General features: G+C 29.9%; 1 long non-coding RNA gene across 1 annotated transcript; it reads left to right on the top strand.

Moving 5' to 3' along the window:
• The first annotated feature begins 9,268 nt into the window (after positions 1–9,268).
• On the top strand, positions 9,269–10,028 carry LOC114414368. Its single transcript, XR_003667198.1, has 3 exons — positions 9,269–9,334; positions 9,564–9,631; positions 9,855–10,028. It is a non-coding gene; the product is annotated as an uncharacterized LOC114414368 (long non-coding RNA).
• Positions 10,029–18,941: the final 8,913 nt, after the last annotated feature.

The following is an 18,941-nucleotide window of genomic DNA, read 5'->3' as shown; positions in this document are numbered from 1 at the left end:
ACCTTGAGTACGTGGTTTCAACTAGTTATTTTCTCTTGCAAGCAGGCAAATGAAGATGAAGTTGTTAAAGCAAATAACTTGTATTATTTAAATTTGTAACATGTTTTATAATATCAATTAGTATCTATCAATATAATTTTTTGATTTTTTTTCAAATTTACAATATTTATGCACACACACATATATAATTACTTTAAATTATTTTATCTTATATTTTAATAATTATTTTAGATTAAACCCACCTCTCTCACTGTAGTTTCTTCTCTTTTCTCTGTTACAAAATATCATACTTTTTTAGGTTTAATATATATTACTTTTAGGCATTTAGCAGATTCTACTTTGAAATTTTTATAGTTTTTCCTTTTTCAACTTTATATATGTTACTAAGAACAAGCTGTATGATATCATATTATTGTTGATTGTTTATTAATTTAGGAGATTCATTCAGGGGGGGGGGGGGGAATCCAGTTATTTATGGATCTGGTACAGAATGACCTTTAAGGTCATGTTCGCTGGCATGTTTATGGTCTCCTTTATCGGTGAGACAGAGAATACAGGGAGGCAATCAAGTGCTATCGAAATGCACTGAGAATTGATACCGACAACATTGAAATTCTTCTTCACCTATCACTCCTACAGGTAACATCTTTAATGCATTTGCCTTTAGTTGCTTCTCTATAATCAAAAAATTTAACTTGGATGTTAGTCTTTGATTATGCTGGCATGTACTTAAGTTTGAAAATCATAATGTTAGTCTGTTAAACAAGTGGAGGTGTTTTTTTTTCTGTCTTCTATTTTCTGTTTTACTGAAAATAATAACAGGATGTGCTTAAATTAGAATTATTTATCACATTAGAACTTGGGCTGGATTAAGGGGAAAGGTGAATGAAAATCTCCTTCTGGTCTCCTTCCGTTCTTAATTTTGAAGTGCACAAAGAAAGGCCATATCATGGGAGGAATTTCACCCTAGGACCTTAGAGGAAAACTCATTATCATCCTTATAAGTAAGAGTGGATAACATAATCTCGTAAAAAAAGTGCAGATAACATAATGTGAAAGGTTGAGTGCATAATGGAAATTAAATTAATTTTTTACACTCACAATTTATGTTCCGTAACATTAGCAAGTATAACTATTTTGATGTTATTTGTACAAGTTGAGTATCTACTGTATTATTTAATTAACTACTTTGATGAATGATAATTGGTACTATTGAGTTTTAACGCTTTTTAAATGTATAGGTAAAACAAACACTGCAGAAACTTGACATATTTAAGTTGTAACTTTACACAAGCAGCCTTAAACAGTGCATGCTAAACCCTGTCATGGCAGTAGAGATTATTTTTACGAGTTAAATTTATACATATATGGTCATATGTGAGTATATAGAGTTAATTGAAGGGACTCTTATTATGAGAAAGTGAGATAATCATGATTAATTAAGTATCAGATGAAATCATGCAATATTTAAGATTAAAGATAATGTGACATAACTTTTTAAGAGATTATATAAGCATAATTATCCACGTACATGATTATATAATCTAAATTTACTTCTCTTATCCTCTTATTACAAATAATATTCTCACTTTATATATCCCGTTGTGTGTAAAATATTTTTACACAAATATATATAAGAAATTTCAAATATATATATATATGGATGAATTTGTTTAAACTTTAAAAAAATAATTTTAAAATAAGTGTCTCTTATATGAGCGTTTTCATACAAAATAGATATAATTTATTTTTTAAAATATAAAGAGTTTAGACAAATATACTAAAAAATAAAAAAAATTACTTATTTTATTAAACTGAGTGTTTATTTCAAAAAATAATTTTAAAGAAACTACTCATATATTATATTTATAAATAAATAGATTTGTTACAAGAAAACGACAAAATCTTATTATTGGAGATTTATGCGGAAAAATATTTTACACCAACTATGTACATTTTATAAAGTAGAATGCTTTTTAAGTTACTATAAACATGTTTTAATATATACCACAATATTTATTTTCCATTCAATAAATAATTAATAATTTTCAGTATTTTTTAATGAAATGTTCATCATGGGTTCTCCTATACCGTATATTAAAATTATGTTATGCTTATTTTAAGGTTATATAATGGTTCTAAGGTCCTAAGATGGTTTCAGGGGGGACTCAGGGTGTGTGTGTGTGGTTCTCTGTCAAACCCAGTGGTTTGGATTTATGAATTTATATGTCCAACAGATATGGTATTCCCTGTCTAGTACAAGTCTTGGTATTGGTGACTTCTGTGAGGCATAATGGGACTGGAAAATGGCTTATTTGTGCACCGGTTATTTTATTCACATAACCTAAGAAGCAGGTGGAGTAAATGATAATACTCATTCTTAATTCTTAGGTTGACCTTTGAGTGGTATTCATGGTACTTTGAAGCTTCTACCAATTAGATGAGATAAGACCCTTAGTAGGGTTGGTGTAACTAAAATGTGTATTGGCTTTTTGTGATGCTCTTTAATAATTTATATGCTAATGATAGCTGGTATCCACTATGGCTTTATAAATCACTTTTATAGTTTGATATATGGTCAAATTACATTTGTTGAAGACAATTCTCTTTGCTGTCAATGCTACTCTTGTATGTTCAAGAATATGAAATGTTAATATGGTTTGACTGTAGTTACTATTTTTCCTTGTGGTGTTTCTCTTCACTTAATATTATTTCCCAGATCTCATTGTTAGAGGAATGTGAGTTTCTTTTGAGAGCACTGAAGGAGTTACACAAAAAAGAATCTAAAATTTGATAAATGTAACTAATACATGATATATAACTTGATTCCGAATATGCCTTCCTAGTTTGATAAACTTGTATACAAAGAACAAGAGGTTTCACTTTCAGTAAAGCAATATCACCTAGAAGAAGGTGAAGCTTTGTACCGGGCATTACTTTCCATGAATCTTGATAATTATAGGTGATCTATGTTGCCACTTATATTTTAGGTTTAAGTATCTGGATTGATTAGTCATTTTCAGGTGTTTTTTTTTCTCTAATGTTGTTATTTTTTTTTGGCACCTTTCTTGGTTCTCAATAAAATTGTTCTATTCATAAAAGTTCCATTTTAATTATTCATTGTGTTTCAAATGGTGAGATTGAGATGAAAGCATGTATTCTATGGTATATTATGATAACAAAATTACGGGATAGTTTTTGTTGATGTTTTAAAAATTGTACCTGTCATTAAACTTCCTATTCTGCTCTTTATATAAACTTATTAACCTTATATGACTGCCATGTTTTTGATATGTTATGCCTTCAAGGCAGCATGCATGTTCATGTATAAGTTGTCTTGAATGTTCAGTTGAAGACTTTCATTCTTTTCTTTACATATATTTAGGCTTATGGTTGTATAGACTATTTTTTACTTTTGATTTCGATTGTCTCACAGCAGATGATGATACCAGTAGTACACAATCATGGAAAACATCTCTCACATAACTTAATGCCTCTTTGAAGGTATAAGTAAAAAACTTATGGCAGTTTTGAACCTCACTTTTGTGTCAAAGTTTGAATGTCCATATGAATCACATGTCAGTTCTGCTTAAAGCCATATTCTAATATTTTTTCTATTAACTATTTCCTAGTGTTACTTATTATACATAATATCCTTATCTCCTCTTCATACAATTTACAAGTAGTCTTTTGTTAAGGATTTTGATGGTAATAACATTATATATATTCATAAAGAGGAGTTCTCTCAAGAAACACCAATTTCCAAGTAGTGTCTATTTTTACTTTCTCCTTTTAAAAGTATCTAATTTTTTAAGTTGAGAAATAGCAGAATGCTTTTTGTCTCTGTGTGTGTAAACCTTACACTGGGTTGGATTGAATGAATACTTTCAATATCTGCTAAGTAACTTTGGTTTGTGTCTTGTTCTTAAAATACAGGATATGATGTACCATGGAAGGCTTTTTTCCAAAATCCTGCTTACGTGTGGACATATATGCTGAATTCTTTGGTAGTTGGGGTCACTATAACTGTCTATCATATGGCTTCACACATTTTTTAGGTACTGTGTTAGCATTTAATGCTTTATTTTAATTACCACATGATAGTTAATTATGTCATCATCATACAGCTTGACTACTTGATTTTTATTTTATTTTAAATATCTTCAATGTCTAATATTTGGTTAATTTGTGAAAGAAAGTAATTACATATAAATAATTACTAATTTTGTTAATTTGTGTCAAATTTGTTAAAAAATAAACATGTTTAGTGTACTTTATTTGCTTTAAATTAGAAAATATTTGAAAATTTCATATTTATTGCATAAAATTTAATTAATTTCATATTGTCATGTGTTTACTATTTGAACCTTATATCAACTATGTAAATACAAAAAATAAAAAAATTAGCATTTCTACATCGGTTTGGTCATGACCGATGTATATTGCTAACCATTCTAAGACGGTCACATGTGAAAGACCGTCTTAGAATGCTCAACATTCTACGTCGATTCTTCAGTGACCGTCGTAGAATTATTATCATTCTACATTGGTTCTTTAGCTATGTTCATCATAGAATGCTCAACATTCTACTTCGGTCACAACTGAAGGACCGATGTAGAATACTCAGCATTCTAAGACGGTTAGCATTTTAAAATGGTCCTAGCCAACTGACGTAGAATAGGCAACCCCCTTTGACGACGTTCCCTATGACGATGGTCGTCAATCAATGTAGTTGGTCCCAAATAACCAATGTAGAATGTTGTTTCTCTAGTAGTGAAGGTGGAACAGAAACATCAAGGTTCATTGTGAAGATGAAGACAAAGGTCCACACTAGAAGACACCTCTGATAAAATATTACACACACCAGGCCAAATGAAAGACTTTGTAACGAGGAAACAAAATTTTCCCAAGGTTGAGTTCCTACATTGCATGAGTTGGAGGAAGGAGCACAAGCTACATCTTAAGAGCAAACCAAACACTAAGAACTACCATGATGCTTTGACCAACAAATCCTGGACATGTTATCCTTGGCCTTATCAAAAGTAAGGTGCACCCAAATCACAACTCAAGCTATATGATATTCAAGTTCATGGATGATTGATATTATCTTGTGAACTTTCAAGTTTAGTTTTCAGTTTTATATTTTTCCATGTAGTTAACAACATCGACGTACCTCGAACTCAAACTCAAGACCATTTGTAATTAACAAGTTTACACGAGAGGATCATCCACGCCCTCAGAGATATAGAGATAAATGACTGAATTGATTAATGGTATGATATGATAGAATGATAAAGAGAAATCAAGGGTGCTTGTACTATTTGAGTGTCTAAATAATGCGACTCTTGTATGTTAGCTTAGGGCCAACCCAAATTGTATATAGATTGATAAGGTGACTCACATTAGCTTATATGGCATATAGTAAACTTGAATAGTGTAAGAAGCCATATTCTAGTTGTGAGGTCACTCGAATATCAATTATAATTAATAATGGGAGAATATCCATTTTTTAGGATAACCTACAATAATGATAATGCGAGGCCAAACACTACTAAAAAAAATATGTTTTTACCATCGTCAATTTAACATTGGTTTTATGAAAATCGATGCTAACAAATGGACTTTGCTAACATCGGTTTTTTAAAAGCCGATCTTGTGTGTATCCCTTAACTTCATTTTTGACCAAAACTGATGTTGGTTGACGTGCGTTAACAATGGTTAGTAAAAAATCTAATGTTATCAAATTTTCTAAAACACATAGTCTCTTGCCCTCTAGCTGCCTCATTCTTCTCTCAATGTCATGAACCATAAAAGCTAGTTTGATAGTTGAAAATTGCCCCCTTATACCTCTAGTCTTGGTGTTATTTCCTACACAATGCTATAATTATTTTGCAGTGTTACATAAATTAATCATCCTAGACGACTAGAAACAGTTGTAGGCATAAGCGTCAATCCACCTCCAAAACACAGTTGTATAAAAAGATAATATAAAAAAGAAAACTTTAAGTTGAGTACCATGTCAAGCTCAATATTATTCAAAGAGAACTAGTTCTGATTTGATCAAATGAAAGACCAAGATGGTACCATCTAGAAGTTCCCCAAAGGAAACGGAAAAAAGTCACAGCTTTCTTAAACAGTAATAAAGAGGTCCAAAGTTTCTCTGCAACATGATATAGTTTTCATGTCTTCATGTAGGTGCCAAATGATTCAATTCAGAAATGGCCCTTTGCAGAGCCTAGTTAAGGTTTAGCATATAGCATAAGGTCTCTGCATTCTTGGCAATTGCAATCCTCAAAGCGGCACTTGATGCACCCTTCACAGTAAAAAGTTGAGCAGTCTTGGCAAGTTGAAGAATGAGAACAGCCCCTGCTTGCTTTCAAACTTGATCCCTCTTCATCATCATCGCATGTTATTCTGAAAAATGAAAATTTTCACATCATTAATTAGAATTGATATTTGAGCAGATCTCTCAACTAGAATATAGCTTCTTATAGTATTCAAGTTTACTGTATGCAATATAAGGTAGCGTGAGTCACTTTTCAATCTATATACGGTTTGGCTTGGCCCTAAGCTAACATACAAGAGTCCCAATATTTGGACGCTTAAATTGTACATACTCCTTGATTTCTCTTTATCATACATTCATATCATACCATTAATCACATCAGTCAGTTATCTCTGCATAGTTCTTCATAACAAGTGGTCTTGACTTTAAGTTATAGGTATGTTGATGTTGTTAATTACTTGGAAAAAGAACGTTGTTGCAATAATGAATTATCCTACCTTACTAAAGCTGGATTGCCTCTAGTTGAAGGTATTTGTGATTTTTAGTAAAATATCAATTATCACTCATCCTTTTTGTCTCTCTAGCTCTTATTGACACATCGTGAGTCCCCAGTATCTTTTTCCAACATATAATGTGTTTTGCAAGACTAAGTACCAACTACGTTCACAAGAAAATACTAATCATGCATGAACTTGAATATCATACAGCTTGAGTTGGGATTGAGCAACTTACTTTTGATAAGGCCAAAGAGAACAAGTCCAGCATTTGTTGTTTAAAGCATCATGGTAGTTCTTAATGTCTGGTGTGCTCTTGAGATGGAACCTGCGCTCCTTCCCGCATCTCTTGCAACGCAGGAACTCATCCCTGTGAATGTTTTGTTTCCTCATTGCAGAGTCTTTCCGGTTAGCCACATTTCCTTTTCCTTAAAGCATGTTTCTCTAATGCTTCTAGAGTGACATTCACTTATTTTTACAAACAAACATGTTTCTTCCAACTTCAGTGTTCTCCCTCATTTCCACCAACAAATAATGCATAGGATCCAAATTATATTTATAATAATAATAATTTATACTGCTAATAAAGTAAAATGAAAAGAAATAGTGATTATGTCTCATAGATATTCTTTTTAATAAACTTAAATCTATATATCTGCTATTTATTTGTTTTTTCCAAATTACAAAATAAAACTATTATTTAACCTATTTTAAATAACATAAATAAGGCTCTAAAAAAGATCAACAAACTCTACAGTTCCTGTCCCATTATTTTTTTTATTGTACAATTATAACAATACAAAATAAAAATACTTGCTTGAAACATTAGAGATCAATTATACTATTGCAAACAAAAAAAAACTTGAGAAATTGAAGTGGAAAACTTACCCAAGGGACACTTAGGGCAACACTCACAAGTGATGATATATTGACATTCGTTATTAATTTTTAGCCTCCCAACATAATCTCCATATTTTTTTGTTTGGAGCGCCACAAACAACCTCAATATAGTCCTCACATCTCTTAAAATCTAGGATCATTTTGAGCTCTTCTTCATCAAATAATATTTTACCGTCATCTCCAATCCTAAATTGCTTTCTTTGTTTTGATAGCCCTGTTTATTTGATCAGGAACATATTTCCAAGCCAAGAATTATGGACAAAAATGAAACTAGCTAAAATATGTTCACTCCCATAATGTTGTAAAATTGTGAACTAGTTATGTGACAATATTATTACACAACAAAGAATAGAAAATCGTCAAGTAGGCATAAAACCATGCATGCTGATATACACATTATAGTAGGGGTAGAATGGCTTAAATGTGAAATTAATTTAATCATTGTGGAGAAAAACTTTTGAAAACTACAAATTATGACATAAAAATCTTTGAATAAATAATGTAGTCACTAAATATTTTCAGAAAGTAACATGTGATAAAACATGTAACCTTAAGTGACTAAATTGAGGATTTTCTTTTTAAAATGTTTCTTTATTTATTTATACCAGATATGTAAGTTGGATTTATCTCCATTGTTCTCTTTGAGTTACCATATGAAAATATAAAACACTTAAGGAAAATAATTGATTTTGGAAAAATCACACTAACCTTGAGTAATATTGTCGTCTTCTGTCTTTTTCTCATTTCCTTGACTTATCTTCTATTGGGGTGGATCACCTATAGTCATATGGGGAAAGAAAATCCTTAATTTTATTTTTCAATCCTTCCAAAACTACTAAATATATAAAAAAAATTGGGGCCCTAAGTGCATGACTGCACAATGAGATGCATGCAAATTGACTATAGGTAGTCCAAATTCTTCTTCGGCGATTTGATTTAGGGATTTTGGTATAGACTGTTTACTTCTCAAATTAACCATGCTTTCTTTTAAGATCATCACAGCACATTTATTTTATTATATTTTAAACTATGAATAAATTAAGAGTGTATTTAATTATTACTTCTTTGGCTTTTTTGGGATTCAGATTTGAGAAGAAAACAGCCCATACAAAATGCCTAAATCAAATGGCGGAAGAAGAATCTGGACTACCTATAGTCAATTTGCATGCATCTCATTGTGTAGTCATGAACTTAGGGCCCTAATTTTACTTTTTTTTTTTATATTTAGTAGTTTCGGAAGGATTGAAAAATAAAATTAAGGATTTTCTTTCCCCATGTGACTACACGTGATCCACCCCCAATAGAAGACAAGTCAAGGAAATGACAAAAAGAAAGAAGATGAGAATATTACTCAAGGTTAGTGTGATTTTTCTGATATCAATTAATTTGCTTAAGTGTTTTATGTTTACATATGGTTTCAAAAGGTAGCAGAATTCTATGCATTCAAGCAATATCTCTCTCTTTTACAAACATAGTTATAATTTTATGTGTATTTAATTTTAGTGGATTTTAATGATTATCGAAGTAATTTTGAATGAAGTGAAAAATAAAATTAAGGGTTTCCTTTTTCTCGATCTTGTTACAGGCGATCCACCTCAGCAGAAGAGAAGTCTAATAATTGAGATAGAGGAAGAACTCAAGAATATTACAAAAGGTTAGTGTGATTTTGTTTGAAATCAATTCTTTTTGCTTAAGGGTCTCATGTTTTGATATGGTTTCAAAAGGCAATTTAATTCCATGTATTCAAGAGATATTTTGTTCTTTTAGAAACACATGTATAATTTGAGGTGTATTTAATTTTACTTTACTTTATTGATTATGTAAGCAATTTTGGAAGAGTTGAAATTTAAAATTAAGGGTTTCCTTTCCCTCTTTGACTACAGCGATCCACCTCAACAGGAGAGAAGTCAAAAAATCGGCATAAAGAAAAAATTCAAGATTATAGCATAAGGTTAGTGTGTTTTCTTTGAAATCAATTATTTTCCTTAAATGTTTTATGTTTTCATATGATTTCAAAAGGAAATTGAATTCTATGCATTCAAGTTATTTATATAAATTTTTTACAGACACAAATTGAAGAGTATTCATTTTTAGTTGACTTTATTGATTATCTAAGTAATTCTAGAAGGGATGGAAAATAAAATTAAAGGTTTTCTTTTTCTATCTGATTGTAGATGATGCACCTCAACGGGAGAGAAGTCAAAAAATACAGAAAAACAAAGAACTCGAGAATATTACGCAAGGTTAGTATGATTTTCTTGGAAATCAATTATTTTCCACAAGTGTTTTATGTGTTCGCGTGGTTACCAAAGGCAATTTAATTTTATGGATTTAAGTGATATTTTTTTTACCAACATTTATAATTTGAAGTGTATTTCTTTTGGTTAACTTTATTGATTATCTAAGATTATATTGATAGATTATTTTCTTGTGAAAGCTCTCTTTATATACTTTCTTTTAAAATCATCACATCACTTTTCTTTTATTACATTCTCAACTATGAAGAAATTAAGAGTGTTTTTAAATATTATTTCTTTGGCTATTTTGGAATTCAGATTTGATTTCTTTTAATGTGTCCCCTTTTATGTAAAAAAAATTGTTATAAATTATATTTTTGCAACATAGTTTATTAGGCACATTAGACAACATTGAATGTTTTTCTCATTGTGAAAACCCTGTTGGAGAAGAAAACAGTCCTTATCAAAATCCCTAAATCAAATGGCGGAAGAAGAATCTGGACTACCTACAGTCAATTTTCATACATCTCATTGTGCAATCATGAACTTAGGGCACCAATTTTTTTACATTTACTTAATTTAGGAAGGATTGAAAAATAAAATTAAGGGCTTTCTTTCCTCATATGATTATAGGTGATCCATCTAAACAAAAGAGAAGTCAAGGAAATAAGAAAAAGACAAAAGACGACAATATTACTCAAGGTTAGTGTGATTTTTCCAAAATCAATTATTGTCCTTAAGTGTTTTATGTTTTCATAGGGGTAACTCAAAGAGAACAATGGAGATAAATCCAACTTACGTATCTGGTATAAATAAATAAAGAAACATTTTGAAAAGAAAATCCTCAATTTAGTCTTGTAAGGTTACATGTTTTATCATATGTTACTTTCTGAAAATATTTAGTGACTAAATTATTTCTTAAAAGATTTTTTTGTCATAATTTGTAGTTTTCAAAAGTTTTTCTCCACAATGATTAAATTAATTTCACATTTAAGCCATTCTACCCCTACTATCATGTGTATATCAGCATGCATGGTTTTATGCCTACTTGAGGATTTTCTATTCTTTGTTGTGTAATAATATTGTCACATAACTAGTTCACAATTTTACACCATTATGGGAGTGAACATTTTTTAGCTAGTTTCATTTTTGTCCATAATTCTTGGCTTGGAAATATGTTCATGATCAAATAAACAGAGCCATCAAAACGAAGAAAGCAATTTAGGGTTGGAGATGTTGGTAAAATATTATTTGATGAAGAAGAGCTCAAAATGATCCTAGATTTTAAGATAGGTGAGGACTATATTGAGGTTCTTTGTGGCGCTACAAACAAAAAATATGGAGATTATGTTGGGAGGCTAAAAATTAATAACTTGTGAGTGTTGCCTTGAGTAAGTTTTCCACCTCAATTTCTCAAGGTTTTTTTTTGCTATAATATAATTGATCTCTAATGTTTCAAGAAAGTATTTTTATTTTATATTGTTATAATTGTACAATAAAAAAATAATGGGACAGGAATGGCAGAGTCAGTTGATATTTTTTAGAGCCTTATTTTTGTTATTTAAAACAGGTTAAATAATAGTTTTGTTTTGTAATTTGAGAAAGAATCACTATTTCTTTTCATTTTATTTTATTAGCAATATAAATTATTATTATTATAAATATAATTTGGATCCTATGCATTATTTGTTGGTGGAAACGAGGGAGAACACTAAAGTTGCTGGAAACATGTTTGTTGGTAATAATCCGTGAATGTCACTCCAGAAGCATTTGAGAAACATGCTTTAAGGGAAGGGAGTGGAAGGTGGAAGAGAAACATCTGGGTTCATTGCGAAGATCAAGACAAAGTTTCACTCTAGAAGACACCCCTGATAAAATATTACACACACCAGGAAAATGTGTCTAACCGGAAAGACTCTGCAATGAGGAAACAAAACTTTCACAGGGATGAGTTCCTGCGTTGCAGGAGATGCAGGAAGGAGCGCAGGTTCCATCTCAAGAGCACACCAGACATTAAGAACTACCATGATTCTTTAAACAACAAATGTTGGACTTGTTCTCTTTGGCCTTATCAAAAGTAAGTTGCTCAATCCCAACTCAAGCTATATGATATTCAAGTTCATGCATGATTAGTATTTTCTTGTGAATGTTGTTGGTACTTATTCTTGCAAAATACATTATATGTTCGAAAAAGATACTGGGGACTCACGATGTGTCAATAAGAGCTAGAGAGACAAAAAGGATGAGTGATAATTGATATTTTACTAAAAATCACAAATACCTTCAACTAGAGACAATCCAACGTTAGTAAGGTAGGATAATTAATTATTGCAACAATGTTCTTTTTCCAAGTAATTAACAACATCAACATACCTATAACTTAGAGTCAAGACCACATGTTATGAACAACTTTATGTTGGATGGTCATCCATGCACTCAGAGATGGAGAGATAAATGACTGATATGATTAATGGTATGATATGAAAGAATGATAAAGAGAAATCAAGGTGTATGTACAATTTGAGCATCCAAATATTGGGACTCTTGTATGTTAGCTTAGGGCCAAGCCAAACCGTATATAGATTGAAAAGTGACTCACGCTAACTTATATTGCATACAGTAAACTTGAATACTCTTAGAAGATATATTCCAGTTGAGAGATCTGCTCAAATATCAATTCTAATTAATGATGTGAAAATTTTCATTTGCATTTTTCAATTTTCATTCTAAGATGGTCTTTCACACATAACCGTCTTAGAATGGTTAGCATTCTACATGGGTCTTGTCCAAACCAATGTAGAAATGCTATCTTTTTTTATTTTTTGGATTTGAAGCTACTTTTTTTTTGTATTTGCAGAGTTGATATAAGGTTCAAATAGTAAACATGTGACAATATGAAATTAATTAAATTTTATGCAATGAATATGAAATTTTCAAATATTTTCTAGTTTAAAGCATATTAAGTACACTAAACATGTTTATTTTTTAACAAATTTGACACAAATTAACCAAATATTAGACATTGAAGATATTTTTAAAAAATCAAGTAGTCAAGCGGTACGATGATGACAGAATTAACTATCATGTGGTAATTAAAATAAAGCATTAAATGCTGACACAGTACCTAAAAAATGTGTAAAGCCATATGATAGACAGTGATAGTGACCCCAACTACCAAAGAATTCAGCATATATGCCCACAGGTAAGCAGGATTTTGGAAAAAGGCCTTCCATGGTACATTATATCCTGTATTTTAAGAACAAGACACAAAGCAAAGTTACTTGGCAGATATTGAAAGTATTCATTCAATCCAACCCAGTGTAAGGTTTACACACAGAGGCAAAAAGCATTCTGCTATTTCTCAAGTTAAAAACTTAGATACTTTTAAAAGGAGAAAGTAAAAATAGACACTACTAGGAAATTGGAGTTTCTTGAGAGAACTCCTCTTTATGAATATATATATTGTTATTACCATCAAAATCCTTAACAAAAGACTACTTGTAAATTGTTTGAAGACGAGATAAGGATATTATGTATAATAAGTAACAATAGGAAATAGTTATCAATAGAAAAAATATTAGAATATTGCTTTAAGCAGAACTGGCATGTGATTCCTAAGCACATTCAAACTTTGACACAAAAGTGAGGTTCAAAACTGACATAAGTTTTTTACTTATACCTTCAAAGAGGCATTAAGTTATGTGAGAGAAGTTTTCCATGATTGTGTACAACTGGTATCATCATCTACTGTGAGACAATCAAAATCAAAAGTAAAAAACAATCCATATAACCATAAGCCTCAAAATACGTAAGATAAAGAATGGAAGTCTTCAACCGGACATCCAAGACAACTTATACATGAACATGCATGCTGCCTTGAAGGCATAACATATCAAAAACATGGCAGTCATATAAGGTTAATAAGTTTGTATAAACAGCGGAATAGGAAGTTTAATGATAGGTCCGATTTTTAAAACATCAACAAAAACTATCCCGTAATTTTTTTTATGAAAATATACAATAGAATACATGCGTTCATCTCAATCTCACCATTTGAAACACAATGAATAATTAAAATGGAACTTTTATGAATAGAGCAATTTTATTGAGAACCCAGAAAGGTGCCAAAAAAATAACAACATCAAAGAAAAAAAACACCTGAAAATGACTAATCAATCGAGATACTTAAACCTAAAATATAAGTGGCAACAAAGTATTTTTCCGCATACATCCCTAATAATGAGATTTTGTCGTTTTCTCCTAACAAATCTATTTATTTATAAATATAATATATGAGTAGTTTCTTTAAAATTATTTGTTGAAATAAATGCTCATTTTAATAAAATAAGTAATTTTTTTATTTTTTAGTATATTTGTCTAAACTCTTTATATTTTAAAAAATAAATTCTATCTATTTTGTATGAAAATGCTCATATAAGAGACGCTTATTTTAAAATTATTTTTTAAAAGTTTAAACAAATTCATCCATATATATATATATATATATATATATATATATTTGTGTAAAAATATATCACACAAGGGGATACATAAAGTGAGAATAGTATTTGTAATAAGAAATAAGAGAAGTAAATTTAGATTATATAATCATGTACGTGGATAATTATGCTTATATAATCTCTTAAAAAGTTATGTCACATTATCTTTAACCTTAATATTGCATGATTTCATCCGATACTTAATTAATCATGATTATCTCACTTTCTCATAATAAAAGTCCCTTCAATTCACTCTATATACTCACATATGACCATATATGTATATATTTAACTCGTAAAAATAATCTCTACTACCATGACAGGGTTTAGCATGCATTGTTTAAGGCTGCTTGCGACAAGTCACAACTAAAATATGTCAAGTTTCTGCAGTGTTTGTTTTACCTATACATTTAAAAAGCGTTAAAACTCAATAGTACCAATTATCATTCATCAAAGTAGTTAATTAAATAATACAGTAGATACTCAACTTGTACAAATAATATCAAAATAGTTATACTTGCTAATGTTACGGAACATAAATTGTGAGTGTAAAAAATTAATTTAATTTCCATTATGCACTCAACCTTTCACATTATGTTATCTGCACTTTTTTTACGAGATTATGTTATCCCTCAAACTCCATGTAGACCAATTTGATCTTTATCTCTTCATTGTAGTTTTAGCAAGCAAAGACTTGCTCAACCTTCATCTCCCACTCAAGATACACTTTCGGATCACGAGTCCCTTCAATAGTAGGAATCTTCACCTTTACTGCCTCAATCCCTTCCTCTCTTTGCGTACCTCCATATCTTCTATGACTTCTTCTCTCCCTATACCTCACATTCCTCCATCCTCCCTCATCCTCTTCATACTCGTCATCTACTCCATGAGAATAATTAGATGATCTAACCTCTCTTCTTTGCTCTATATTTTCAATCTCAAAGTGTTCAAGTGTAATTTAATTTACCCCAAGTGATATGTAAAAAGCAAGACAAACATATGAAAAAAATGGGTTCGAAAAAGGAGATGAAGGTGAAAGTTAATCTATGTTGATATGTAATATTATATTACTATCAAATGCTCTTTAGAATTTTTTATTACTATTCAATTATCAATGAATTTATTTTCTTTAAAGAATATAGAGAAAAATAATTTATGATTGTTTAGTTACAAATAGAGTATAAATAAGTTAATTTCTCCTTATTTTCTTTTTATTAGTTAATATTATAAATAATTTAGCGTTAATAATTAATTTTGTAATTTAAATTTATATTTTGACATAATATCAACTCTAACGGAGGATTTAGTAATATTTTTTTAATTAATTATGTTTTAATCATAGAAAATATATTTTATATGACTTTTATAGTTTCAGTTTGGAAGGTCACATTTAAATGGCTAATAAAAATGCTAATGTTGAACATATTCCTTAAGCAATAAAAAATAATTTGACTTTAGAAACGACAATAAATATACCATAATATGATTAAAGAAATAAAAAATATATAATTAAATTCGTGATATACAATATACCTACAGATTCAAAAGATGCATAAAAGTAAAATTTTGTGTAATTTTTTCCTTCAAAAGATTATGCTACACTTACCATTGTATTTCAACGGGTGCAAAATGAATTGGGTGAAAAGAGTATAATCATGATTGGTTACATTAATTGCTTTTGTATTTATAATCACGATCGGTTTTTTCGGTCAATCAATTCTATTAATACAACCATATTGACTTTTTTCCATTCAATTCCTCATCAAAAGCTACAAAATATATTTCTGCAACTACCCACATATTCTTTCTTTTGTATATCTAAAGATAATGATAAAGATAAAGTAATTTCATATTCCATTTCATACTGAAAACTATAAATTTATAGGATTAAAGAAATGTGGTCTTATTAAATATAATTTTCTTTTTTAGTTCTATTTAATTTTGCACATTCAACTTTTCTATTAAATACAAAAACCCTCATGCAGTGTTGGTCAATCACACGACGCCTCCCTAATTTATTTTGTAAATTAATCAATGTGTGTTATAGATAGATGATTAAGGGATGCTTGGTCACTATAGAGATTTCAGGTAATATAACAATTGATTGACATACATTTTTAATATCAATTAATTTGATTATTAAAAAGAACTAAATTTATGCATGAAAATAAAAGTATTAACTAATGATGTAATTAAGAGATGCTTGAATATTACAAGAGTTATGTGACTCTTTGTGTTTTTTTTTTTGTTGAATTTAAGCATTTATATGATTAATGAGTATTATTAAATAATAAAAAAATTATTTTAATTATCTCTGAAAAGAAGACAGTTAGTCATGAAGAGACAAATCCTTTATCATAATGAACACATAACTTCTTGTTTTTTATTTTCAGCATCTAGTTTTAAGAGAAGTATTTGATCGTCACCTAATTATCTTTTACCAAAATACATTCTCAATTATTTTAATATTTATTATGATCAACATCTCATTGTATGTAGCTAGGATGACGTTCAAATAGTGTCTGATACACTTGGTCAATTGTGTTTTAAACATTTATTATTTTTTATAACACTTTAATATAAATTTATTATGAAAACATATTAATGTGATTTGTATTTTATGGAAAAATATTTATCACTTACTTCCAAATTTCATTTAATAAGTGACAATTAATATACTTTCTTTTATGATCATCACAACACATTTATTTTATTATTTTTTAAACTATGAAGAAACTAAGAGTGTATTTACTTATTATTTCTTTGGCTTTTTTGGGATTCAGATTTGAGAAGAAAACAATCCATACGAAAATCCCTAAATCAAATGGCCGAAGAAGAATCTGGACTACCTATAGTCAATTTGCATGCATCTCATTGTGCAGTCATGAACTTAGGGCTCCAATTTAATTTTTTTGTTTTATATTTAGTAGTTTTGGAAGGATTGAAAAATAAAATTAAGGATTTTCTTTCCCCATATGACAACAGGTGATTCAACCCAACAGAAGTCAAGTCAAGGAAATGAGAAAAAGAAAGAAGATGAAAATATAACTCACGGTTAGTGTGATTTTTCTAAAATCGATTAATTTGCTTAAGTGTTTTATGTTTACATATGGTTTCAAGTGGTAGCTGAATTCTATGCATTCAAGCGATATTTATCTCTTTTACAAACATAGTTATAATTTGATGTGTATTTAATTTTAGTGGATTTTATTGATTATCGAAGTAATTTTGTAAGAAGTGAAAAATAAAATTAAGGGTTTCCTTTCTCTCGATCTCGTTAGAGGCGTTCCACCTCAACAGGAGAGAAGTCTAAGAATCGAGATAGAGGAAGAACTCAAGAATATTACGAAAGGTTAGTGTGATTTTCTTTGAAATCAATTCTTTTGCTTAAGTGTCTCATGTTTTGATATGATTTCAAAAGGCAATTTAATTCCATGTATTCAAGAGATATTTTGTTCTTTTAGAAACACATGTATAATTTGAGGTGTATTTAATTTTACTAGACTTTATTGATTATGTAAGAAATTTTGGAAGAGTAGAAAATTAAAATTAAGGGTTTCCTTTCCCTCTTTGACTACAGGCGAAAAGAAGAAATTCAAGAATATAGCACAAGGTTAGTGTGTTTTTCTTTTTTTTAATCATCACATCACTTTTCTTTTATTAAATTCTGCAGTGTTTGTTTTACCTATACATTTAAAAAGCGTTAAAACTCAATAGTACCAATTATCATTCATCAAAGTAGTTAATTAAAGAATATAGTAGATACTCAACTTGTACAAATAATATCAAAATAGTTATAGTTGCTAATGTTACGGAAGATAAATTGTGAGTGTAAAAAATTAATTTAATTTACATTATGCACTCAACCTTTCACATTATGTTATCCACACTTTTTTATGACACTATGTTATCCACTCTTACTTATAAGGATTATAATTAGTTTTCCTCTAAGGTCCAAGGGTGAAATTCCTCCCATGATATAATTTGGATCCTGTGCATTATTTGTTGGTGGAAACAAGGGAGAACACTGAAGTTAGTGGAAACATGTTTGTTTGTAATAGTTATTGAATGTCACTCTAGAAGCATTTGAGAAACATGCTTAAAGGGAAGGGAGAGGAAGGTGGAAGAGAAACATCTAGGTTCATTGCAAAGACGAAGACAAAGTTCCACTCTGGAAGACACCTCATACAAAATATTACACACACCAGACAAATGTGGCTAACCGGAAAGACTCTGCAATGTGGAAACAAAACTTTCACAGGGATGAGTTCCTACGTTGCACGAGATGTGGGAAGGAGCGCAGGTTCCATCTCAAGAGCACACCAGACATTAAGAACTACCATGATGCTTTAAACAACAAATGTTGCACTTGTTCTCATTGGCCTTATCAAAAGTAAGTTGCTCAATCCCAACTCAAGCTACATGATATTCAAGTTCATGCATGATTAGTATTTTCTTGTGAATGTAGTTGGTACTTAGTCTTGCAAAACACATTATATGTTGGAAAAAGATACTGGGGACTCAG

The sequence above is a fragment of the Glycine soja genome, chromosome 6, assembly GCF_004193775.1.
Source record: "Glycine soja cultivar W05 chromosome 6, ASM419377v2, whole genome shotgun sequence".
NCBI lineage: Eukaryota > Viridiplantae > Streptophyta > Magnoliopsida > Fabales > Fabaceae > Glycine > Glycine soja.
The sequence above is the reverse complement of the archived record's forward strand: the minus strand, read 5'-3'. Positions and strand labels throughout refer to the sequence as shown.